Source organism: Zootoca vivipara, chromosome 3 (assembly GCF_963506605.1).
Source record: "Zootoca vivipara chromosome 3, rZooViv1.1, whole genome shotgun sequence".
In the NCBI taxonomy this organism is placed as follows: Eukaryota; Metazoa; Chordata; class Lepidosauria; order Squamata; family Lacertidae; genus Zootoca; species Zootoca vivipara.
Window position 1 is genome coordinate 2901702 of NC_083278.1, and position 12052 is coordinate 2913753.

The following is a 12052-nucleotide window of genomic DNA, read 5'->3' on the forward strand; positions in this document are numbered from 1 at the left end:
AAATCAGAAATTACCCTTAAAATCTTTTGCCAATATTCCTTTACAAAAATACACTTCCACCACATATGTGCATATGCCCCTAACTCTTGACCGCAGTGCCAACACTTTGGGCTCAATCCTTTCACTATATATGCCTGTTGCGCCAGGGGTTCTATACCATTTCAATATAAATTTCCCTCCCATCAGATGTCAAAGAGAAAAACAACTACCAGACTTTTAGAAGACATCTGAAGGCAGCCCAGTTTAGGAAAGCTTTTTAATGTTTAATAGATTATTGTATTTTAATATTCTGTGGGGCTTTTGCATTAGATTTATTAGATTTTTCAAGGCTGCTTATTCGATAGGTAGGATCTATGAAGGGGAGTCAAGGTTAAAAGGATTGTATGCAACTGTAGCCATGATTTTTCTGTGTGTCCCTTGAAAGTTAAGCCATGGTGCTAAACTTGTTTTGCTGGTGATCTCACAGAACAGGCAGTTCCTTCTTGGTGTTCAGTTTATGAAAGTTAACAGTAGAAATTCTGACAAATTCTCTCTTTGGTTTCCCCCCGCCCTGTCCCAACGTGGGTTAACCCAAGCAGGATGTCTTCCAAGGAATTTGGAAACCAGCTATTGCTTAAGCTTGCGGGGCTACCGAAGGCCGAACCTTTCGAGATTGTGGTGTTCTTCTGCATCATCTTATTCATTGGTAAGTAGGAATCATGCTTGCAACTTTCTGGGCTCATCAGATGGGTCTATTTAGTCATTCAGGAGCTATGAATAATGTATTCTTTCTTTGAGCTTTTCTTTAATCTACATGGTTTCTGATTCCGCAGCAATTGTGATGTTCAGGCTTTAAGTAAACGTTTGTAAGAATTCAGTGAAGATCTACACTGCTAAGCTTCACCATGCAATATAAATGCTGTTTATGTATGTGAATATTTGTGTGGCAGAATCCGGACAGGCAACCAGCCCCTAGGTTCTATAGCACTTAAAAGTTTCAATCTGAACTTTATCATCTGAATGGCATGGGAGCCAACATTTACAGAAATAGTTAGCTCTGGGTCAAATGGCAGTGTTGCTTTGGGCTAGCGTACTACAAGATTATGCAGGAGGTAGCATGTACAGTTTAGAGCTAACAGCGGAATCTCCCAGCATGAAGAGAACGAGGGCCAATTCACACATAACTTCTCATCACTTGCATTCTCAGATGAATGTATGAAGTGTGCATATCCATTGCAAAGCAGCATATCCAAAGCAGTATGAAATGTCTGTCTGTGATAGATGTTCAAATATGAAACAGTCATCGTGATTAACATACATGTGTCATGCACAAATTTTCTTTGTTATCTCTGTACCTTTATTTGTATTCTTTGTGATTTATACCTATTATTATTATTATTTGTATCTTTTTGGCTTTTGAAAACTAAAATTAAAAGAAAAGGGTGTGGAGGTAGTGAGGAATGTGTGCAGACTGCTGTCAGCACAATACTCTTCAACAAGATAGTAGATGAGAGCACTAAGGAAGAGCAGCGAGAAAGAGACCTCATCCTGCCTAGGGTTTTATGCCATGGTCACTGTAGGGCACTGATGAAGTGATGGAGTTCAGTATTTCTCTCTCTGCCCCTTTGCAGACAGTTTACTATCTACCTGGGGGAGTTCTAGGAAGACGTTGAATACAAGCAGTTTACACTGAACTTCGAGCCATGTGCAATGGCTCAGCAGAACAAACAACCTACCGGTAAGCAGAACAACAGAATAAATTTATGCTGATGAATAATATCGGCTGATGAAGACTATCACGAAACAGTAGTATCATTCTGGGGGATTTCCAGGCAGTTAACAGTAGAAATTCTGACAAATTCTCTCTTTGGTTTCCCCTCCCCCTGTCCCAACGTGGGTTAACCCAAGGAGGATGTCTTTCAAGGAATTTGGGCGGGGTTAAAAAAGGCCGAACCATATGAGATTCTGGTGTTCTTCTGCATCTTCTTATTCATTGGTAAGTATGAATCATGCTTGCAACTTTCTGGGCTCATCAGATGGGTCTATTTAGTCATTCAGGAGCTATGAATAATGTATTCTTTCTTTGAGATTTTCTTTAATCTACATGTACAGTTTAGAGCTACTAGAGGGGCCTTAGTTTGCCTACCCATGTTCTGGAGCTCTTGTTGTTAGCAACTCTTGTGGCCTCTAGTAATTCCAGAGGACACAAGACAAATGTAAAAGCCACAACTGTCCCTTTCTGGTGAGTCTACTCATTGTATTAGCAGGTTGGATTGTTCTAACTCCTGGCTAGCAATTCCAGAAGATAATATGTTCTCTCTCTCTCTCTGCCTTTCAGTCACAGTACTTTCATTGGCAACCATAGCGTGCACTGCTTGCTGTGCCCGCAGCAGAAATCACGCAAGGCGGATTCAAGTGATGCCCGCGGACAACAATGTCTGAAAACAACTGAAAGTGACTAAAGAGGGGAAAGGAGATCCATCCCAATGGAGCTAGGGAGGGAAGGAGGTGGCCTGAAGGAGGGAGAAGAGGAGAAAGAAGGGGAAGGCAACACGGGGTGGACGAGCTGAAAAACAAAGGCAGAGGAGAGGAAAAGGGGAGGAAACGGAAGGACAGACCAAGAAGGGAAAGAGCGGCTGAAGAGGAGAATAATGGCGGAGTAAAAAAACAAAACAAAAACTGAGACATCACTCAGCGGAAGTAGGCGATCCCGAGTAAGACAAAGAGGCGTCAGTTGGCACGTAAAGGAGCAGGAATGATCCTTTGGAAAAAGGCTATCGCCACCTAGTGGTCACAAAAGAATTTACTTAGGAAACAACAGGGGGAGATTGTAAGGAGTTCAGACGTGTTGGCTCTTCCTAGACCTATTACCTCTTTTCTTCTTTATTTGTTGTGCAGGGTTATAAAAACCTAGGATATCAATAGGAGAACACAGAAACATAAGTTCAGTATTTCTCTCTCTGCCCCTTTGCAGACAGTTTACTAACTACCTGGGGGAGTTCCAGGAAGACGTTGAATACAAGCAGTTTCCACTTAACTTTGAGCCATGTCCAATGGCTCAGCAGAACAAACGACAACATAAACATGTTGAATAACATCAGCCGATGAAGACTATCATGAAGCAGTAGTATCGGTCCCGAGACACAGTCCTATTGAGGCTTTTGAGACGTCTTCCGCCGAATCTTCCACGGGGACTCGCCGAGCGGCGCCGAAAATGGCGCCTGTGCAGCCGCAGAAGCGATTCCAGCACTGTGAACATGCGCAGAAGCTATTTCCGGTGCCGAGGACATGGGCAGTGTGGCACTGGAAATAGCTTCTGCGCATGCCCGGAAGCGATTTCTGGCACTGCGGACATGCGCAGAAGCTACTTCCAATGCCACATTGCCCAGGTCCCGGACACCGGAAACGATAGTCCGTGGGAATTCTTCAGCCCACAGCCAGAAAACGTTGCTGACGCCTGTTCTATCTCCTGGCTAGGAATGTGTGCAGACTGCTGCCAGCACAATACTCTTCAACAAAAAAGTAGATGAGAGCACTAAGGAAGAGCAGCGAGAAAGAGACCTCATCCTGCCTAGGGTTTTATGCCATGGCCACTGTAGGGCACTGATGAAGTGATGAAGTTCAGTATTTCTCTCTCTGCCCCTTTGCAGACCGTTTACTATCTACCTGGGGGAGTTCTAGGAAGACGTTGAATACAAGCAGTTTACACTGAACTTCGAGCCATGTGCAATGGCTCAGCAGAACAAACAACATACCGGTAAGCAGAACAACAGAATAAATTTATGCTGATGAATAATATCGGCTGATGAAGACTATCACGAAACAGTAGTATCATTCCGGAGACATTGTCCTTTTGAGGCTTTTGAGACTCCTTCCGCTGAATCTTTTGAAAGACTATTGAGAGACTATACTTTTGTAACTTTAGAGATGTCTGCTGTTGAAACTTTTGAAAGACACTTGTGAGACTGTTCTCAGACATTTGTTTTGGCTTGATGGTCCTCACTACCACCCTGTTATATTGTACATATGAACTTTGATTGGCTTAATCCTACAATTTGAATATCATTATCCTATTATATCTTCTCTACTAACTATTAGCCTATGCGTTCTGTTTGTATTATTGTGATTGGTTTTTATTGCAACACAGGGGTTTGTTTTTGGTTCATTGTTGTGCCAAGAATACAAGAGCATGTGATGTTTGATCAAGTCATCCATTCAGGACAAATGGTGATGCAACATTGCAGTTGGCATATGAGTTCAGAGACTCTGAAGAAGAGCACCAGTAACAATTCTCCCCCACCCCTCACTGCCTCCATTAAGGAAGGAAAACTGACAACGAGCCATCTTCTTTGAAAGGATGAAAACAAAAGGATGCCGAGCCCCCACAACACTATGTCGTTTTGCTCGCCTGCCTTAAAATGAATATTTTCCTCATTTAAAAGATATATTACACATTTGGGTGTTTTCTTTCTCATTCAAAAAGCCTGCCTAGTTTCCATGTTACAAAGCAGTTCTTTAGTACGGTGAAAGGGGAAGCATATATTGTTTATGTGCTTATATATTGTTTATATGCATTCTCTTAAATATATATGATATGAAGAGTTTATATTTGTGGCATTAATACATTAATATTAAGGCAGTTGTGCTGGGAGAGCTTACAAAAAGAGGGACAAGGGTAAACCTCCACTTTTAGAGTATTACGTTAGAGTTATTTGTGGAAAGAACATAATAAAAAAGGTTAAATTCTTCAATCCATTCGTTGGTCTCTGTAGTTTAAAGTGTGCTTGTACACAGAGCTAATAAGATGCAGCCAGGGCTGGTTTATTTCAGGAAATGTGTGCAGCAGCTGGGCAAGCTAAAGCACAGCCAAGAATGAGCTGCCCAGCCACAGTTTGCAACTGAAAGGAAATCCATTTCCACAAAGACAGACCTTGTGGACATTTGGTTTACACTCCAAGGAACTTCAAAAGTTACATGTGTACAAGGTAAAAGGAATGGAACCAACCACGTGCAAAAGAGGGAGGATTATTGCCACAATGCAATGAACTGCCTGGGTGTCATTCCTAAAAGATATAAATGTCATTTCTAGCCATTTAGGAGATGCCCTTATTCAAAAAATCAGATTAGCCCAAGTTGTCAAAACCATGACCATGCACCACCAGAAGCGAACAAAGAATTATGTGAAGGATCTGACAGGATTCTGAAAGTCTTACAGCATGGGTAGGCAAACTAAGGCCCGGGGCCCGGATGCGGCCCAATTGCCTTCTAAATCTGGTATCCTTTAGCTTGTTTGATTGCGCGTCCTCTGAGCTTTCTGTGACATCTGGCCTAGCACTTTTGGCCTTCATACCGCCTGTCCTTTCAGTTTCCAACACACACATGCACAACCTGCAAAACAATTTCCAGAAATTCAAGGAAGATCTAAGAAACACTGGAATACAATGGAAAGGCATGCCAATAAGATACTTGGACATATTGTTACCAGAAAAATGCCCATTGCATAACACACACCCCTGCCTTTTGTGTTCGTTGCCTCTTATTCTGCTATTTGTGCAACCCTATATGTATTTACAACCTTCCGTGATGCACATACATAAGTGCATTGCTATGTTGCCTCAAAACACAACACTACACATGCTTCCCCCTATATTAAAAGTATAGCACAATTATACACCAAAATTAACTCCAGCTAGTTTTTAGAGGAGGAAAGGGGAAAAGCCCTGTTTTTTTGAGGATCACCTCAACGTTGTGCAGCTTCTTTTGCAAAGGGGAAAAGCCCCGTTTTTTGACGATCAGCTCAAAGTTGTTGAGCTTCCATTGCAAAGGGAAAAAGTCCTGTTTTTGTGGGGTTCAACTCACAGTTCTGCAACTTCTTTAGGAAAGGAAAGGGAGTAGTTTCTACAATTTCCAGATAGATAATCTAATCAGCCAGTCACTTGTTGCTGGGGAAACAAACAGCCTCCGTCTGCAAAACATTCAACGATGTAGGTCTGGGCAAGGGGGCGGGGCCAGAAAGGGAGCCACCGATCGACCACACATTCGCTCCATAAGACGCAGAGACATTTTCCCTTACTTTTTAGGAGGAAAAAGTACGTCTTATGGAGTAAAAAATACGGTAGCTTTGCATTACAATGCAAACCAAACTGAATTATTCCCCCCACCCATCTCTACTCACTGTGCTCATAGTAGTGCCTCCCATAGGCTTCCTTGATGTCAGAAGGGGCCCGGCTCCATGCATTCTTGTAGCTCTCTACCATGTTTGACTGCATGGGTGTTTTGAAACAACCAGGTTCAATAATGCTGACTTGGACCCCGAAAGGACGCATCTCTCGCCTGAATTGAAGAGGAAAAATCAAGAAACACGTCTTCTTTCAGAACCAGAATAATCATGCAGGTCATGATTTGGGGTCCAAGGAATAGAACATCTTTCCCTAAAGAAAGAAGAAGGGAGAGGGAGAGAGAGAGAGATATGGTGAAATGCACCTTCCTGTGTTCTTCTGTCCTGCAGGCACCAGGGTATTGTCTATGACACGGTATCAGGTATATTCAGAGGCAGCCACCAGGAAGCTGGTGCTTACAACTCTTACTGGTACATTAAATAGTTTCCTCAAGAAAAACAGGTGTGCAAACACCTGCTGATTACTTTGTAAGTCTTTGGTGCAGTCCACATGTCCCAGCACCTGCTCTTTATTCATTGCAGTCCTCTGCTTGAAACTTAGCTGGAGAAGCAGACATCCCACTAAAGCAAGGGAAAAGAGGAAGCTACAGAACTATCAGTTTTACCTCAAGATGATAAAGAAGGCTTCCACGCTGTACTTGGATGCGGTATAGGGTACTGCAAAGCATGCCTGTCGTCCCATCATACTGGACATGTTGACCACCCTCCCTCTGGCTCTTCTCTTCTCACCAGGGGCAGCATGTGTAGCGTCATGTCAATCATCCCAAGAAAGTTGACACCGATCACATTTGCAAAGCCATCTTTGGTCAGCCATTCACTGGGAGCTGATGGGGCACCAGTGCCTGCATTGTTCACCAAGCCCCAGAGCCCTGTGTGAGAAGAAAAAATTATTCTTATTGTTCCAGGTTGCCACCTGCCTTAATAATTGGATATACACAATTCTTTGGAAATGTGGGTATAGAATCATAGAGTTGGAAGAGACCACAAGGGCCATCCAGTCCAACCACCTGCCAAGCAGGAAACACCATCAATGCATTCCTGATATATGGCTGTCAAGCCTCTGCTTAAATACCTCCAAAGAAGGAGACTCCACCACACTCCTTGGCAGCAAATTCCACTGCCGAACAGCTCTCACTGTCAGGAAGTTCTTCCTAATGTTTAGGTGGAATCTTCCTTGTAGTTTGAATCCATTGCTCCGTGTCCGCTTCTCTGGAGCAGCAGAAAACAACCTTTCTCCCTCTTCTATATGACATCCTTTTATATATTTGAACATGGCTATCGTATCACCCCTTAACCTTCTCTTCTCCAGGCTAAACATACCCAGCTCCCTAAGCCGTTCCTCATAAGGTATTGTTTCCAGGCCTTTGACCATTTTGGTTGCCCTCCTCTGGACACGTTCCAGCTTTGAACTGTGGTGCCCAGAACTGGACACAGTATTCCAGGTGAGGTCTTACCAGAGCGGAATACGTCCCTTGATGTAGCCACCCCTCCCAATTTGGTGTCATCTGCAAACTTGATCAGGATGTATATCTGCATTCTTGTGAGCGCTCTCTCTCTCTCTCTGCATCTCTCTCACTCTATATGTGTTTTTTGCACTGTTTTTTTGTGAATTTTTTCCCATATTGTAGTCCGGGGAAAAATGTTTCCCACTCCCTCAGAAGAAGGAGGCTTTTCCTTCTGCGCCACAGATAACGGACACCATTTTCTCGACTCCTTTATCTTTTGCTAAGTCAAATTAAAACTTCCAGCAAGGGCTGCACAGGCAGATAGCTAATTACAATTGGAAATCCACCTGTATTCCGTTTAATGTTAGTTCTTTCTTGGTGAGGTTCAGCATAGAAGAGCACATGTAGATACACAGAAAGGAAAAATAACCGCTCACCTCACATTCATGAAAATACAACAACAGGAGTCCTTTTCAAAACCTTGACATCCAGCGACTGGTTCATTTACGAGATCTTTTTTATCTCCTTTCCAGAACACATCTTGTTGCGGAGGGCAGATAACGGACGATCTGCGGGTGGTGTAGCCTCCCCTCCCGGGAGGGGGGGGGCAATCAGCAGGACTAATTACCCTCATATTAACCCTGAATTACTGGCAAGACTGAGGGCCCGATCTCTTGGGAGGCAGCCATATCTCATGGCTGGAAACCAGAAGCGAGTATTAATTGCTTCTTATAAGTTTTTTGAATAGTACTCGTTCATTTGACATATTGGAAGTCACTTTGGGCACATTTTGTGGGAAAGTGGAATAAAGATAAACAGGTGATGATACAGATAATCCCTGGGCTGATCCAGAGCATGGAAACAACACAACAAAAAGCTACCTTTGTTCCCCACTTGTTCCTTCTCCCACTCCGTCGCTCATTTCTTGACTAAGGGTTTTTGTGGGGGGGGGCAAACTTTGTTGGGGGGGAAGCTTTTGTTAGGGTGGCAGACCCTCAGATCTGTATTGGATTTTATTGATTTGGGGAGGGAACTGCCCCCCTGCGGCTATGCCCATGCTTAAGGTAGGCATTGATATGGCTCCAGAAACTAAAATATGAACCTGGATTAATCACAGCTCATATAATAAACTTTGTTGAACATTTATTTTTATTATATCTCCATCTAACTGTCATTACATTTTCACTGGCAAGGTTACAAATGTTCCAGTTATAACATTTGGAAGATATTTTTAAAAACTCACATTTCAGTGCCTGCAAATGATTCATGTTGATATTACTTCCCTCGCTGATGTAATAACAGTAGTCTGTCAAAAATTTTGATCAATTAAATTAACCTAATACTTATCTAAGTAAGCTACCTCTTAATGAAACACATTGCAGTTATTGCAGGCAAAGCACCTGGAATCCATAGGCAAATAAACATAAATAATCCCAAGTAAATTCCCTGAAATTCAGGCACTCCTTGCTTATTCCAAAGCAGTTTCAGTAAATGCAATGATTGCCCTTGTCCAAGTCAAGAAAGCAAATAAGAGTTGTCTGCACATCCAAACTTCCAAAGACCTCTGAGCTGAAGCCAAAGTGCTTTACCCTGAAAGTTCCTCATACTGCTTAATTTAAACTGTTTATAAAGTATATATGAACAGTATACAATGGTACCTCGGTTTAAGTACACAATTGGTTCCAGACGTCTGTACTTAACCTGAAGCGTACTTAACCTGAAGCGAACTTTCCCATTTAAAGTAATAGAAAGTGGATTAATCTGTTCCAGAAAGGTCCACGGAGTACTTAAACTGAAAATACTCAAACCAAGGCGTACTTAAACCGAGGTATGACTGTACAGGATATCATATCAATGTTAGTAGTCTCTACTAGTATCAACAAGATGTTAGCAATTTCACTTCTCCGATGCTGCATTTTGTGATTGGTATAATTCACATACCTGTCTGAGAAGACTGTGGGAACGGAAGACAGCCTTATCTCTCTTCCGCTGTATTTACTTGGTAATGTACTTTTACTTTTACTTCGTTCTGTTCGTTTTCTCTCGGAGCTGAAGAGAAGGGTCGCCATTATGCTGTAGTCTGTACATAGTGTGTAAATAAATAGTAGATTAGACTACAATCTAGCTGTGTTATGCTAGATGATTAGTGTGCATAAATCAAGCTGGTTTATGTTGTTGAGTGCACTGGATGAGTGGGGAGATGCCTTTTCCAGCGTTGCAAAGGATGCTCAGAGTTCTGGGAGTTAGCAGGCACCCCTGGGTGTTTCCCAACGCATTGCAGTCTGCAACTATCCTACAAATGATTTAGTACAGGCATCCCCAAACTTCGGCCCTCCAGATGTTTTGGACTACAGTTCCCATCTTCCCCGACCACTGGTCCTGTTAGGTAGGGATCATGGGAGTTGTAGGCCAAAACATCTGGAAGGCCACAGTTTGGGGATGCCTGATTTAGTATAACAATATTAAGTTTGCATGCCTTAATGAGGAAAGTCCAAGAAAGTCCCAGTAAGAACCCTCATGTCCTTTGAGCTTCTTGCCATGCTCACAATAAGTCGCCAAAATATTTTATTTTGAAACTTGGCTGGCAAATTTATTAAACAAAATAAATATCTGTCTGTCTGGCTATCTATAAAATTATTCATGGTAAACACATTGTGCATCTGATAAAATGGACTGCTGATGCTGGTCCAGCAGTTTGTGGCACCTACTTGCCCTCTGTGGGGTTTGCAGGATACAACTTCCGTGGAAAGAAAGGGCAAGGGAGATAAATTGGGGGCGGAAAGGATTGCCTGCAAACAGTGCCCTATGGCTTAAAAGGGGTGGAAGGTATTTGTGTAAGCAGTGGCTGATATCCTCTGGAAAGGGAACTACAGTTATAGCGTCACAGCTCATGCCAACTGGGAGGGAGGGAGAGGAAAGGGGTTCTGAGGAAGCATCGCAGACCCTCCAAGTGTCCCTCTTTTCCAGGGACCTCCCTGATTTAGAGAAGCTGTGCCAGTTTCTGACTTGATCCCGGAAAGTCCCACTTTTCCTTAGGACGTCCCAATTTTCATTGGAGGCTATGGAGTTGTTTGACCTCCAAGCCACCTGAAGGCTTTAAATGTTTAAAGTTTCATGATGTTTTTCTATACTGTAGGTTGGAAGCTGCCCAGAGTGGCTGGGGCAGCCCAGGAAGATGTGTGGGGTATCAATCGTAACATTATCCTTATGGAATGGGAGAAGGAAGGGTATGGCTGGCCTAGGTGCTGTCTCCCTGGGTGCCCGAGCACCCACCCAATTCCCCATGAAGGGGCCGGGCACCCACAATGTGACGAAGGCAGCCTGACCCCACAAATAAGGTGGAGGGAGGAAGAGAGTATCTCCTGCAAAGCGTGCTACGGACAGGCCGGTGGGTGGCCTACTACTACCTTGGGCTGCCTGCCGGTGGGAGAGGGAGGGCACTACGCCTTGACCGAGGGGTCGGATCCGGCTGCTGGGGGGCCGGCCGGCCGGCAGGCAGGCAGGCAGGAGCGCAGTTCCGGGTCGGATCCAGCCTCTGCCCCTCCTGGTCCGTGGCCTGGAATTCATGGCGGCGGGGCTGACCAGGTCGCCTCCCCGGCCCCTCCGTACGTACCTGCAGCAGCCGCTGGGGCTGAGGGAAGAAGCTGCCAAGGCGGCGGCGCGGCCTAGCGCCTCCCAAGCGACACGTCGCCACCATGGAGCGGGCCGCTCTCCTTGCTCCCGGCTGGGGCCCAGGCAGGGCGGGCTGCTCGGCCGGCCGGTCGGTCGGCGATGCGGCAGCGAGCGAGGAAAGCGGCCCCGGCAAGCGCCGCCTCTCCCGCAGCCCCGACCAGAAGCAGCAGGAGGAGCTGCTGCGCCTGCGGCTGCTGGGGGCGAGAGGGGCCGCCCGCCCGTCCGCCCGCCGAGCCTCTTCCGCCTCTTCCGTCCCCTTCTCGGCCGGCCCAGCTGCTGCAGCAGCATTCAGCAGCGCCGGGCTGGTGGCGTGAGGAGGCGGAGGTGGTTGGCCGGCCCGCCCGTCCGCCCGTGGAGCGCCGGGCCTTAAAGGGCCTGCTGCGGTTGGCGGACGGACGGGCGGCCCCGGAGAGCGAATGCTCCCTTTCCCTCCCTGTCAGCAAAGTACAGCAACCGTAGCCAGCCTATACTGTATTAAATAAAGAACAACCATTTCACTCCGAAACCACCTGCCTAAGTTCAGGGTTAGGGCCGGCCCTGCGCCGCTTTCTGCTTCAAAATGTTTCTACGTCTCGCCCTTGGCATGAGAAGGAAAGTGCGCCCAGGCTGCTGCTCATCCTAGGTAGCAAAACATTCAAATCAGAAGCAAAAATAGAAAAGCACCTGCCTCCGCAAAATAAACCCACATCTGCAGGAGCACAACAAAACCACATGCTACCGTACTCCAAGTTCCTCTCCCGAATGTACTTTGTGCTCTTAGAGTAGAGCCATGTTTCTG

General features: G+C 45.2%; 1 long non-coding RNA gene across 1 annotated transcript; it reads right to left on the bottom strand.

Annotated features, from left to right (window-relative positions):
• Nucleotides 1-846: 846 nt before the first annotated feature.
• LOC132591868 (uncharacterized) lies at nucleotides 847-11590 on the bottom strand. The gene is made up of 5 exons (XR_009557275.1): nucleotides 11216-11590; nucleotides 9544-9682; nucleotides 6763-7026; nucleotides 6155-6410; nucleotides 847-5367 (listed from the first exon to the last, which is right to left on the bottom strand). It is a non-coding gene; the product is annotated as an uncharacterized LOC132591868 (long non-coding RNA).
• Between the last annotated feature and the right edge of the window lie 462 nt (nucleotides 11591-12052).